Genomic DNA, 15,440 nt, shown 5'->3' with positions numbered 1-15,440 from the left:
AACTTTGCGACACAGGCAGGTGCAGCATGAGCAAGGCTGAAAGGATTTATTTTTTGTTGTCTGAAATTGCACAGCGCTCCGTTTGCTGAAATGTACAATGACCTTAGGGGAAATTTGATGTTGACTACTGTAGCTCTTTCATAAACTTCAAAAACTTGACTATGACATGGCAGTTTGGCCAAGTCTGAAGTCTTGTGCTTGTTGATTAGGGTTGTTATGACTGGAGATTGGAGCTTGTGTTACACAGTGTCTGTTTACCGTTCATGCAGACATAACAATGGCTTTCATTAACATTGGCCTGGAAAATGATGTACAATGTTGAAGGACAAATATGTTGGTGGTCTTTTGCCTAAATCACCATTTGGTAGCTGTACTACCAAGTTTTAGTGGCTCCCAAATTCTCATACTTTCATCATGCCTTCACCGGAATACAACTTTCTCAAAATATGGTAGATACAAAGTAAGCAAGAGGTAGCAAAAGAACAATGTGTCCAATCTTTGAATGCCTTGCATCTTCTATTCCTCTTTTATCAGTGAAATTCAAATGACAAAATACAACAAAGCTTCTGTGACCTTTTCTTACATTTTTGACAGATTCATGGACTCTTTTTGTGGTCCTCCTTTACATACATGTTGTTTGGGCCTTACTGTACACTGAAGGCGTCTCAAGCACAGGGTGATACAATTCAAATGAAATCATTAAAACCATCAGAGAGCAAGAAAGCAGTCAAAAGAGTGACTTCTCTATGTCCCAATCCTCCTCTCTTCATTTCTCCATATTCCCTCCAAGCACGTGTAACAGCACGAGTGTGTATGTGTGGACGGATGGATACATGTAAGGCTCTTCAAAGGACCCCCCTTACATGTCAGTGGTGCTGGCAAGTGTCGGGGTCCTCATCAAAGGGCTGTCTTCACTCTGCCTGCCTAGAAGCTCTTCTCTGACAAGAGGCCTGGGTCATCAAAGGGGGGCAGCTCAGAGAGGATGACGGCGGGTGATAGCAGCCTAGACAAGGGCTGGGGACCCCCGCCTGGAAATGGGGGACTGGTGACAGACAGACAGGCGTGAGGGCAGGCCAGGGGTTGGGGTTCAGTGCAGTGACCTTTTAAGTGCCCGCGACACGAGCTGTTTCCCTGACAAGCTCTTCCTTTGCTCTGTCAAGTGAGCAACATGCATGGTGCCTGATCTTACAAGATCGGCTGCCTGCCCTCTCTAATAGTATGAACTTTTTGACATGGAGTCGACAAGCGCTTCGCTTCGTGTTTTCATGAAGTCCCGAATACAATCTCTGTGCAGTGATAATGCAGCACATACAGTCAGTAAAACACTGGCTGGTTGCCTTTCTCCATTTGATTTATTCACATATGACACATCACAGTTCAAATGAGCAGTTTGTTGAACTCACTAAGAGCCATAAAACAGCTGATTATTTAGTCGGTCCATTCTTATCTCTAAAAGATCATTTAGAGTTTCCAGTATGTCGACAGAGTATGAAACACACTTGTTGTTATTCCTTTAGTGGTTATCCTTTTTCCACATGTACAAGAGACTTGATATCACTCCTACAACTTGTTCCTATTAAAAACAAGGCATTGTTTTATTTCCAGAGTTGCTTCGTTGTAGGAGCTCATTTAAAGAAAATCAACAAAATAGCAAAAGTATTGGATTTACCACTAATTTCAACATTAGCGAATCGTTTTTTACTTTCCTTACTTTAACCATTGGGACAATCCCAAGTCTCTACCTGTCCTTGGATGGAACAAATCTCATCGTAAGGTTTTAGCTTCTATGGTTTACGCTGATGCAGAAAACACACTCTCTAAAGTGTTCAAGTTGGCCTAAAAATCCACATTTAACTTTTTTTAGGTGTGATCTATTTAATATTTTAATATCATAGCCAGTGTTTGGTTAAAAAAAATCAGAGAAATTCCAAGCAGGAACTTCTCCTTGCAGCAGCCTGTAATGAAAAATACATATCCTCCAAGAAACCAATTTAACACCTTTATGATCGTTCAGGCGAGTGGGATCAATACCAGGATCAATCGCTTAGCCCATAGCTTTTGTTCAAAACCACTGGCTGAGATTAATGGGATTTTCCAGAGAGAGAGGTAGAAAAAGAAAGAGAGGGGTGAATGGGGAATGAAAGTGCCAGACATGGAATGAGAAAATACTTGAGGGAAATTGAGAAAATAAAACATAGTGATTAAGAGCAGATATTCCCTCCATTTCTGGGTAAATGTAAATTAATTGGAAATGGAGCATTCAGATGCTCGCTGACAAAAGTAATGTTTATTCATAGCCCCCTGCTAAGAGTAGAGCAATTATCATGGTGTGTTGAGTCAAAACAGGCCAATGTAGTAGAATTTTTTCCCCCTTTCTTGTGGCCGGGTTTTGGTCTAGTGCCACGAGCATTGTTAAGCTTCGTACGGTACGGCGGGCTTTAACGAGAGTACACAGCTGGATCTGATTTTAATAAGTAGTTCCATTTTTGATGTGGCCTAATGAACAGATTAATAGAATCTCCTTCTGTGGAGCCTTAATGAATGGAGTGAATCATTTTCTCAAGACGGGGGGGGGGGAGAGCACACACACACACATACAGAGCATGAGTTTATCTGCCTCAAACGACTTGTACATAAACAATAGCTGGGCTTCTATCTCTCCGTCTCTCTCTGCTGGACACGAATCAATGCTGTCTCTGAGTACTACAGGTGAGGTTTGAAGCTGACATCAATGCCCGTGCGTCTCTAGCAGCCATCCTTTGGTGCGGTTCTGTCTTGGCATCTGTTCGCCTTGAGCAAAGCAGGCCCTGTATTCACCTGGGAACAGGCATTAATTCACCTAGAACAGCGCCTGTTGTTCTCAGAGTGTTGCGAGCATTTAATTATGTCGCCCCTGGATGTACTGTAGCTCATTTCCAGTTTTAGTTTAGTATTTTAATTCAAAAGGGTCTCAGTGTGGGGTTCCATTGGCCAACAATAGGATAATATGCAACTATTTGGTCATCAATGTATCATAAATCTTAGAGAAGTGAATTTATTTTTCCTGTGAAAGCACATTTAGCCCTGCAGATGTGAGATGACATCTTACTAAATGATTAGTATTGTCTTAACAAAGACCACATTATATGGGAGTCTCTTAAACAGGTCACCACTGACTCGTAAAACAGCAAATGCCTCTAGAATTTCACTGCAAATCATTTTTGACAGCCATAACTTCTAAAAGCCACAAATAGAGATGCATCCATCAGGAAAAACAACAGAGTGAGTGACAAAATCCCCAGGATGTTCCAGCTATGTGACCTGCTGGTTGGGGAGAGGTGAGCATGGGTGTCTATGTTCCAAACTATATCCGGCTCTTCTCTACTCACTGCAGAAGCAATGAGAACAAAAACATTATCCAATGATTAGCTTCCTCTTGTTTGTCATGGCATGCAGTTCATGTGGGCCCCGATCCCACGGCTAGTGGCGTGGTAAGAATGCTGGGGAAATTAGCAGGTGGCAGGTGGCACTGCTAGTTGAGGGGGAGGGGCCTGAATAGAGGAATGATAATACTAGATATAATATAGTGAGCTTTCAGTAAAACTGATGCTGTCAACCAGCAGACAAGGTTAAAGACTGAAGCTACCAGAATGTGTTATTCAAGCTTCACACCTGTTGTTACCTTCCTTTTTTCCTGACAGAGTAGCTGACATTTAGGATCCTCCGCTACTGATACACACTGTGAATCAACATCCCTTTACAGCTGAGTCGACCAGGAAAATCTGAGGACAGTAACACATTTTTAAAAAGGCCAAAACTGAATTTCTTATTCTCTATCAAATAGGATTGTGTACAGTTCAGAATGTTGTTTCAATGGCACATAAAAGACAGCCATTAAAGGTATCTCGTTATGCTTATAAATGACAATTGGCTGACTTTCATGAGACTTGAAAAACAATTCCTCAATTTGTTTGTCTATAATTAAAGTGGTATTTTTATTTGCTTACTGTGAGCATGCTCAGCAACATCTCATGTCACTGGCACCTGTTTGTTGGTTGCATGTATCTCTAATCTGACGTATCAGGTAGTGTAAAAGGCCTGTGGGTTTATCTGTGACTGAGCGCTCAGAAACTCTAGACTGTTATTATGTCCCTAAACAGCCATAGAGATGCCAGAGCCATCTGTGAGCTCAGAAGATATCACCATTGTCACAAGAAGGCCTTGTGTCTGCAGTTTTAGGGTGTTTCTCAATGTCGAGGAAGGCTGCTCCAGAGCCACTATTTCAAGCATACTACATAATCGAGTGCTGCCGAAGGACTGTTCCAATGTCCAGCATACTTGGAATTCTACCGAGGCTGGCGTACTTCGTAGCGAGAAATTTCGAGGCTGCACATGTGTGGACTCCGCGGTCTTAAAATCCCCACAATGCTTTGCGCACGGACCAATTTCCAAATCTTTGGCGGAAATCGCGCTCCATTTAAGGCGGGACCTCGCATATGACGCACACCTGCACACCTGTTAGCCTGTTCCACAATTCTTCGTTTTCCGAGGCTAGGAAGGATTCTTGCCTCGCTTCTGAAGCAAGTGACTCGGAAGACATGTGCTACCAAGCAAGCGTCCTCGACATTGAGAAACACCCTTAGTTTTTTTCCAACACCAAGAAATGTTTTTGCTACAGAAGTCTGTTTTAGTCTGTATCTCAATTGTGTTTTGTCCATTCTTTCAGCAATATGTGGAGGCACAGTACTACTGCCAGGATCTCATCAATACATACTGTATACACTCAGGATATCAAAAAAAATACGAGGAAAAATAAAAAACATGATCTTTCCACGAACACATTTCAGTGTAGAGTATATAGCAAAGTGCAGCAATTTTGTTACCGGCAAGAAACACAAATGTAGTCGAAGACAACTCTTGTTGCTCTCTCGCTTCTTCTATGAAGCCTTTAGACAATTTGTTTCGCGCAGGTCTTCTATTGGATTGAGAGCAGAAACCACTCTGTAAGAATGAATGAATGCTGTATTGTGTGTGTGTGTCAGAAAGAATGCTAATGTGTGTCCAAGTGTGCGTGTGCCCACGAGTGATCGATATTGCAGCGGCACTGAAATCGGTTCCCACGGTGACTACATTAATAGACTCTGGAGGCTGACCTTTGACCCTGAAAACACTCTGCTTTCGATTGACCATACTCTTTCCCTATACACATGTTCATACAGTATCTTCTCATTCATTCACACATACTGACATTCTTCCTCTTGTGCCAGACTTGATGTAGAAAGGGAAAACCAAAAAAGATAACAGCCCTATAACATGCCCTATTTCTATCTCCTATCCATTCCTTCATCCGATAAAGCATTTTTTTCCCTGGAGCGTTGTTTAGAAGACAGAAAACAAGATGTGGGCACAATAAATATAAGTCCACTACATATACAGGAAATGCAGCAAATGTCTATTATATCAAACCACTGTGGTGTATACGAGTGTATCATGTATGTGTATATGGATAATAAATAAATAACAAAGATGCAGGGGATAGAATATTATGTTGCAGGTACATATAAAATATCAGGTTAAGTTGATTTCTTAATCCAGCTAAGAACACACACACACACACACACACACACACACACACACACACACACACACACACACACACACACACACACACACACACACACACACACACACACACACACACACACACACACACACACACACACACACACACACACACACACACACACACACACACACACACACACACACACGCAATCACACACAGCTAATAGAATCCACTAGAAGCAGCACTACATTTTTGAGGAAAAACACAGTATCTCTATGGGTGTTGCAGCAGAAAGAACATCTTGTTTCCTCAAGGTCGCTGACGGTGGCAACAAACCCTCGTCTCATATTAGCACAGGGATCTGTGGCTGAACCAAGCACACCCAAACTTCCCTATTCCGTTTTTACCTGATGCATAAGCATATCAAAGATATCAAAAATCAATAATGAACGGACCAGTGAGAGGCTCCATGCAGTGTTTACGTCTGCTATGGCTGGTCTGTTTACTTAATATGTACAATAATACAACTTTCCAGCTAATATTTGCCAGCTTATTTTAAAATCCTATATGAAATGTGTGACTTAATTTTGTGTAAAAAAGTGATTTTGGCTCAACTCATGAGTTAGGCAAAATTAGAAAGAGAACTAGAAAAAGGATGAAATACATGTATGTATTTTAGCCTCATCTCTGAAGAAAGTTAATCCATGAGAACATGGCTTAGAGGAAGTGAGTATTTCTTTTTGAGAGCTATTGTTTTCAGGATTCCTCACAAGTGGACTATCTACCCCCCAATGCATACACACTCTCATACTCACACTCACACAAACACGTGAAATCTCAGGGCTTAGAGCTAAGAAGCAATCAACTAATTATCAAAAACACAGTGAGGCCCTAATCAATTATTCACATGAACATTAGACTGCCAATACACTTGCAGCCCAGGGACTGGCACCTCCCAAAAGTAACCCTTCCTCTTCCTTTACTCCAACACACCAAGACACAAACACACACATCTACACACAGATCCAATCATGTCAAAACCTGGATACTCACACAGAGACACTTACAAATACTTGACAGTAATATCTATACCTGCATTCTTGCACACACTTACACATGCAGCCTCCTGCTCCCTTCCCTTCCCGCCACTCCACTCTCCTCTCCTCTTTGCAGACAGAGAAAACCCATGTCTCTAGGTTCCTGGCGGATCATAGAACCTGTATTGATCCATCAACACCCCATCCCCCCACATACTCCCTAAGCACACACAAACACACAGCCATAGCTTAATCTACCAGGTGATTCCTGGGCATTAAGCCCCAGCCGTTGCATTTTCATGCCATGCAATCATTATATGAGTTAATGCTGCAATTTATGACTTGGTGTTTGTGTGCTGAGTGTGAAAGGTAGGTGAAGGGGAGGCAATATAATGAGATGAGTGTGTGTATGCAAATGTCTGTGTGTGTGTTGGTTAAAAGTGGGCTTTTGCATTCACTTTATTGTACGGTTATCACTGTCAGATGCTAGTGAGATTTAGAATTGATGGGCATGCATGTGTGTGTGTGTGTGTGTGTGTGTGTGTGTGTGTGTGTGTGTGTGTGTGTGTGTGTGTGTGTGTGTGTGTGTGTTTGTGTGTGCGCACACAACGTGTTTGTGTCTGTTTGACTTTCATCGACAGACAGTTGAAAAGGACCCCATAATCCTCGTCTGGCTGTCTGCCCTTTAACAGGAAGCTAAGGCAAACAAGAGGACAAAGAGGACAGGCTTCCACCTTTTGTATTATTTAACAGTCGAGACAGTCCTTCTTAACTATCTATCACACGCGCACACACACACTTATACCCACAGACACACATATAGGCAATATACCTTAACGCAGCTAAGACGACCAAAGCTGTTTTAAAATGCAGAGACTGACGCAGTTATTCTTTCTGTCTGAGAGGGCGGGAGACATAGATTCCCATTAGCGTTTGACGCGCTGGGATGGGTATGCTTTTTTTTTTTTGATGGGGGGTTTGGGTGGTGGGCTTTTAGAGCAGACAGCTGTGAATCCACATCCAAATGTGGCACGGCTCCAGAGATCACTGGGATCACAGCTCTTGATGCACAAATTAAATATCTGAATTAGCTAATTGAGCATTTCCGGGAGTTCCTGTGATATGTAAACAGCCGAAGAACAAGGAAGACGAGGCATCAAAACCAACGCAACGCAGCGGAACAGATGGAGCCCTGCTTCTCCCTGAAGTGCATCTCCAGGCCTAGTCTGACAGAAACTGACATGAATGCATCTGTATTAGGAGAAAGACGTCTCTCTATAGCACTGCCGCGGCGGTATGAGGCTTGGTGCTGCGGCTGATGGGAAGTACAGTGCAACATGTGGCATATAAAATATTGGCCTAAGGGAAGGTAAAACTGCGGCTTGCCACCTGAAAGCCATGTCTTTTTTCGATTTTGTTCAGCATATCTGGTTCATTTCTAGAAGTTTAACGGTGTTGTCGACACCCTTCTCAGCAAGTACTCTCAGCATATTTGTTTTATTGCTTGTCATTGTTTCAGCTTGTTTGAAAAGCCTTTTTTCATCCCCCTCTGAGTCGGCGCAATCTTAAAACTGTAATGTCTGTTATTAGTGCCATGCCTTTGTTGTACATGTATGGAATCATTTATCCACGGCTCGTGCCAGATTTGTAGTTATGGCGCTTTGGGAGAAATGAAGAAACAGACTGACAGATTGAAAGGTGAAGAAGAAGGAATGGTGTGAGGGTAATAAAAAGGTCTGGTTTAGTGTAAAAGAAATAAGGAGAGCAAAAGCGAAAATTAAAACCAGCAAAGAAAGGAACGCTTAAAGTAGGATAGGGAACAGGTGTCTTTGTCCTACTTAGCCGGCGGGGCTAAAGCCATTTTCTTTGCTGGGTCGTTGTTTGGCGTGCGGCCCGGGTGAAATTTCTCACAGGCCCGTCGTCACAACACCAGCACAATGTCTAGTGTTACTCACATGAACTGCATGCATCAGTCATCGCTTTGCAAATTGAATCACCCGCTTTCCCAGTTGAATATAAATACCCTTCCACTCTTTAAGTGTAAAACTAGAAGGCAAGCTGTCGTCTCCGCTCCTCCACTGTCTTGTCTATTGTCTCCTGGACCCCTGACCCCCCCAAGCTTCCCCACTCCCTGTCCAGAATAGACAGGCCGTAAATAAGCATCAAAAATAGACATTGGGGGACAACTGTTGACAGCCCAGTGACGAAAATGGCAGACACAAGCACAACCTCTAGGCAGGCTGGATTACACGGAGATAATTGAGGCCACACAACATTGGAACAAGAAGCTAGAGGCTCTTTGTGTTTTTTTTATTTTGTTTTAACTTACTGGAAAAGCCAGTTAAAGCATCGTGTTTCAGAGTGCAACAAAATCTTTGTCCAAGGAAGTTTGCTGTTCAGTATCCCTTTCGATTCACACGATTTGGCCTTTACTGTACATTTCTCATTCTTTTTTTATTTTATAAGCATAAGGTTTTACTATACAAACATACTGCTAATAACCTTTTATAAAGTCATTGTGGATTAAATTAAAAACACATTGTATTCTGTTCCTCACTATACACTGCTAAGCCCCCTGCTGAACATGTTTACCTCAGACCTAAGGACTTTCCATCAAGTGAATATGAGATGTCACCATCAACTGTTTCTTATTTCAACAAATAGATCAGATACTTCTTCAGCAGCTATTTGTGCTTTAATGCTTTCCAAACTGTGTCATTTACAGATTTCAAATGCAGGCAGGCATACAAGAGGAAGATAAATTAGCTGACAGGTTTACATAGTTTTGTGTGGTGAGTTTAGTTTAGGGGTTGAGGGTCGGCATACGGCTGCAGCAGCCACACCTCGGCCACTCTGGCCTCCAGGAAACCTTATAGCCAGGAGCTATTTAGAAGGGAAATGCCGGCACTTCTGTCTGTATATTTACCCCTTGTCCGACAACACATTGGCACCCTCAGCCCGCCGATAACAATATACTTTTTATGAGGATCACTTCTAATTTTTTCTTTGCTGCTACAAACTGTGAGAAACACTTGTTGTCTTAATGGGAAGCAGTTTGGAAATATTCCTGCATAAATTGTAGTTCAAACACAGCTCATAACTATAAGCACAACAGAGAGGAGGAGAGGGGAGGGGAAAAGTTACTTTGTACTTTGGTGGAGTGTGTAAAGTGTTTGCACGCTGTTGAGTTGATTTGTTAGCAGGCAGACAAGTTAAATAAAGTCCCCATATCCATTTTGTTAACACATTTTCTCTCTCTCTCATTCCCACTTCCTCTCTGGCTTTCAAGCTCTCTCCCTCCCTCTCTCTCCGCGCTGATTTGACTGACTGTTTCCAACTTGTGAAACAACAGCCGTGATAGTTCGGGGCCACAGAGGCTAACAGCACAGCCTAGTCACCTGCGTCAACGTCTTAACAAGAAGCATGACCTGCCAATAAAAAAGGCTTTTACCCTGATCGTCCTCAAACAAGACTTAAACTAAGCTACTCTTTCTCTTGCTGAATTTCTAAAGTGCTCGCAAATGTGAATCAGGCTTTGTTAACTTGCTTGAAAATGAAAAACTACTGAAGATTGAGAGGCAATTTTTGCTTTTCTTTTCCCCTTCATCAGCAGTGGTTTGACAAGGGGGGTGAGACGGAGAAAGGCACAGATAGATGGAAGTAAATGGAGACTGTCAACAGTCTTCTTTCCATAAGCAATTGTACTTCCCATGTGCTAACACGTACTGAGTGAGAATTTCAGTTAAATTATGAAACAGTAAAACAATTCCTTGAGTGAGGATGAAGAAGTACAAGGAAGAGGAAACGTTGTTGAGGACAGTTGAGTCTATCATTGCTTGGAGCTCTGTAAACCTGCACTTCATGACAGCCTTTCATCCCTCATCAAAGCAACAAGTAGATGAGCAGACTTTGCGCATGCTATAACCTCCCAACCCCCGTCGACTCCTTATAGCTGCCGTTCCTCTGGGATGGGCGACTTTAAATCTTCTCTTTTAACAAGTTTCCTGTTCTTCCTTCCTGCCTCCTGCTGTCCCCTGGGATTGTACCTACGGGACCATTCCACTATTTGCAAAAGCTGTATCTTAAAGCTCTGTCTACTACCATCAGGGGCTGTGCGAAGGTCATTGGATATTTTAATTGTTGTTACATCAATGGCTCTCTGCAGTCAAACAACCAAAGTATGACACTTTATGAGCTTTACTCAAAATTGCTATTGTCTCACGTTGTCCACAGTAGCATAAGGCATTTTTCAAATACCAGAGTCCTTATAAGACAGATACAGAGAGTATGCATGTTTGTCTTTCACCTGTGGGACCTGTGGGAGCCGTGCCATATGCTTAAAGTGCCTTGCTAAGGGACACAGGTGAAGAGCAGCTTCTCCTGTCTGATGTATGCTCTTTCTTAGACTGACCGCACACTGTTTCTTTAAAGCACATCCAAATATAGAGTTGTTCCATTCCGTATTGGGAAGGGGGGACGTTTTACAATATTTATGAAAAAGTAAGAGTGATGTCTTGCGCAATGGTCAATAATTTATGAATGAAAAGAGGCCTTTGTGAAACCCACTGCCCTCTTCCTCCCCCGTAACCCCCTCCCAAAACTCCTGCTCATTCCCAGTGCTACTGATCAAACAGATATTGTTACCCACTAAAATAGCAACTTAAAAAAAACACACAGGCGGCCATAAGACCTGCCTGCAGCCTGGGAGAAAGACTGACAGCAGAGGGGAGGGGCTGAGGAAGGCAGCAAGAAAGAAAGAAAGAAAGGAAGAAAGCTAAAATGAACAAACATTTTACAAACAAAAAAAAAAGAAAGAAATAAGATAAATGGAACGCAAATGTTGAAAGCCAGCTGACTACAGCAACAAACAAATGTACAAGCTTAACAGGAGTGTATGTGAGAGGGGTACAATACTGTATGTGTATTTGTGCATGAGAGTGTGGAAGGGTGGTGGGGGGCATGTCATCTATAACTGGACAAATACTGGGCTGTGTTGGTGGAAGTGGTGGTGGTGTTGGGGGGGGGGGGGTGGTTGTCGGCCAGAATGGTGCTGCTCCTCAAATGAAATAATATATCTTTGAAAGCCTACGCCCCGCGCCAGGCCCCGGGCCCATATATCAAGACCAAGAGCGTCTGGTGGATCCGCTCCAGGCCCATTAACCTTCCACCTGTTCCCCCCTTACACCCCCAACCTACCGGTCCTCTTTTCACCCCGACACACCCTCCCCTGTTGTCCTTCACCATGCCCCCTCTTCTCCTCCTCCTCCTCCTCCTCCTCCTCCTCCTCCTCCTCCTCCTCGCTCCTCCTCCTCCTCCTCCTCCTCCTCCTCCTCCTCTCCTCCTCCTCCATTCGCCCATGGTGGTTGCCTGGACCCCTTGTTCCTCTTCCCATTTACCCCCTCACTTCCTATCTTCCTTAATTCCCTCTTTCTGACCTTCTCCTACTGTCTTTTATTATTCTTCCTCTCATAATCTTTATTTGTTCCTTTTGTCTTTTTCTCATTACCTTTGTCCCTCGTGGTGAATCCTTTGTGTGCTAACTCTTCACTGAGTAATCTCTCTTCATCTCTAAGTCTTTCTAGTTCCCTCTTTCTCTCAGGGTCACTTTCTCACTCTAAATTGTCCACTCTGTTTCTCTTTCTCTCAGTTTCAATCTCATGTCACAGTCTTCTCTCTCTTTACATCTCCAGTAACTCATTCAACTCCCGTCCACCTTCCTACATCCCATCTTTCTCTCAACATCCTTCTCTACACCTTATTTGTTCCCAACTAAGGTAAAAGAAGCCTACTGTGGGCTGGGTTTGTGTGTGTGTGTGATGTGTGTGTGTGTGTGTGTGTGTGTGTGTGTGTGGTGTGTGTGTGTGTGTGTGTGTGTGGTGTGTGTGTGTGTGCGTGCGTGCGTGCGTGCGTGTGTGTGTGTGTGTGTGTGTGTGTGTGTGTGTGTGTGTGTGTGGTGTGTGTGTGGTGTGTGTGTGTGTGTGTTGTGTGTGTGTGTGTGTGTGTGTGTGTGTGTGGCCTAGCATTACTATACTTGTAAGGACCTAAATCTGTTACATAGTCACGTGTGGGGACTCGCCTCCCTTATGGGGACACATTGGAGGTCCCCATAAGGGGAATCATTAATTTAGGGTGAAGACTTGGTTAGGTTTAGGATTAGGGTTAGGGTAAGGGTAAGGGTTAGGGTTAGGCATGTGTTGGTTATGGTTAAGGTTAGGATAAGTCTCCAGGAAATGCATGAAAGTCAATGTAATGTGTGTGTGAGTGTGTGTGTGTGTGTGTGTGTGTGTGTGTGTGTGTGTGTGTGTGTGTGTGTGTGTGTGTGTGTGTGTGTGTGTGGTGTGTGTGTGTGTGTGTGTTGGGGGCTGCAGCACTGCCTGCCGAATAATTCAAATGCAATGGACCAGGGACACAGTTACAAATCTCTGCCACCTGCATGCGACCGCCAACCCCATCACGCTTGCAGTTTGTCATGATTGGGAGGTTGTTGGGGGGGGATCGTTGACCTCTATGACAAGATAGACATGTTGCCTTTGAATCTTGTGTGTGGTGTGTGTGTGTGTGTGTGTGTGTGTGCGTGTGTGTGTGTGTGTGTGTGTGTGTGTGTGTGTGTGTGTGTGTGTGTGTGTGTGTGTGTGTGGTGTGTGTGTGGGGTGGGTGTGTGTGTGTGTGGTGTGTGTGTGTGTGTGTATACTTGTATTTATGTGGAAGGTCTGGATATACCTCATCCCAGGGTTTCACAGATCATGCCTAAAACGGCTTATTAATTTCTAGTCAGTTATGGGGGTGTTAAAAAAAAATGAAAAGGGTGCATACAGCGGTCAAAGCAGAGAAGCAATCCAACAACACACACACACACCACACACACACACACACACACACACACACACACACACACACACACACACACACACACACACCACACACACACACACACACACACACACACACACACACACTAGGTTGTACTTAGAAAAATAGAATGTGCCTGCATAGGGTCATGAAAAATTGTGTAAGTAAATCCATGTAATATGTATGGTGTAGATAGAGGGGAGGTGATTGGGGTTATGCACCTGCAGGGTAGACTAGAGTGCAATCAGAGGACTTTATATTATTCACCCAGGTAAATCTATAAGTGGAGAATATTCAGGTGTGATATGTGAACATCAGCCCCACTCTTGACTCCACCCAAGAGACCCGTCATGTTGCGTGATTGATTGACATGCAGCAGCTAAGAAGAGTTAAAAAAACTGACAGAGGAGGGCCAGTGTGTCAATAATAAAATGTCTGTCTTATTTTCTTCAGACTGTTGCGGATTTCTGTGTTTTCATGAGTTGTTAATGCCTTTTGAAATTGACGTGTTCAAGCGAATGAAGTGACTCAAATAGCTAACTGCCAAAAACCACACATTTTTGGAACATTTTAAAAACAAACAGTTAAATTAGAAAATACCTATTATATTGACAATAAGTTCCATATTTTATTCAAATAAGAAATCAGGGGTTTAACTAAATGTAACAAACTGTATCAATTTGAACATTCAGCCAATGCTAAGACACTGCTCTAATACTTTTGTTTCAGCTTGTCTTGAATGGGAAAAAAGTGAATAGCTATAAATAAAACGAACAAAAAACTAATGAATTTTGGAGAGAGGGGTGTGGGGGATGACAATCATAAAAGGTCTGGTTTAAACTATAGATATTGCAATTACATGGTCAGCTTCTTAACCTCTAGGACACCAGAAAACCTACCCAATAAATGATGGTGTTGGCATCATTCATGAAAAAATAGATGTGTATGTGTTTGCCTGCAAGTATTTTTTATTTGAATTGTAATCTAATTTAGCCTTTGATCTTGTATAAACAGCAGGGAAATATAACCTCTCTTGTTCATGTTTAACACGCATACCTCATCCCTTTCTTGCCCTTTGCCCTTCCTGTTGACTTTCTTTAGCTCTCATCTCTCGTTCTTTCTTTGCTATAATCTTCTGTATTTCTGTGTTCCTTTTTCTCCTCTCCCTCCATCACATTACTTTTATAAATTCTCCTTTACCTCTTCCACTTTGATATACCCTCTCTTTTTCTTCCCTCTCGACATTCCTACTGTACTCGTCCCTCTCTCATCTCCCCTCTTTGTTTCACCTCAGTTCTCCTCGCCTGTCCTTTCCTCTCCCCGGCCATCTGTTTAACCAATGTGGCTGTCCCGTCTCAGCTGGGAGCTTTCCCAGGGAACAAGACTTCTAATACAGTTCCTCCTCAACTTAATGGCCCTCAGTTCTGCTTTTGCCATTCACGCTACATGCAGAGAGACTGAAAAAAAACTAAAGAAACAGAGAAGCACAAAAACCTGTCTAGATCCCCCGAAAAACTGTCCCTGGACGACTAAAATAAACAGTGAGACCACATTTCAAAATGTCTCAGCTCTTTACACCACTGCTCCACTTTAGCAGGTGGACAGACTCAATATATGTATAACATTACACAGCATTTGACTGTAGACAGATTCTAAACAACATGTCATCATTTGTGTACTGTCTCTGGAATGTGTGACGTGACACAAGGCTGTAAATGTTAAGAAGCTAGATACAAAACAGAACTGACTTGTTTATCTACGTGTCAATTTTTTCCCCATCTGATCAAATCCAACATCCTGATAAATTAAATGACTTATGTATTTTCAGACATATTCATTTCCATTACTTAATCAACCTCTGTTTGTTGTGTTTTACAAAAGGGTTTGCTGTCCCAACACTACATCCTTTTTATTGAAGAGTGTTTGAGAGGAAGGGGGTTGGGTTGTTGTGGTGAAAAGGGAGTAGAGATAGGAAGGTAAGATATAAAACATATTAATCATCAATAGTC

General features: G+C 42.8%; 1 protein-coding gene across 1 annotated transcript in view; it reads right to left on the bottom strand.

Annotated features, from left to right (window-relative positions):
* The window catches only part of nr5a2 (nuclear receptor subfamily 5, group A, member 2), a 66,257-nt gene that overhangs the window by 28,118 nt on the left and 22,699 nt on the right, over positions 1-15,440 (bottom strand).

Source organism: Pseudochaenichthys georgianus, chromosome 4 (assembly GCF_902827115.2).
Source record: "Pseudochaenichthys georgianus chromosome 4, fPseGeo1.2, whole genome shotgun sequence".
NCBI classification, from domain to species: domain Eukaryota; kingdom Metazoa; phylum Chordata; class Actinopteri; order Perciformes; family Channichthyidae; genus Pseudochaenichthys; species Pseudochaenichthys georgianus.
This window is presented reverse-complemented; position numbering and strand designations above follow the sequence as displayed.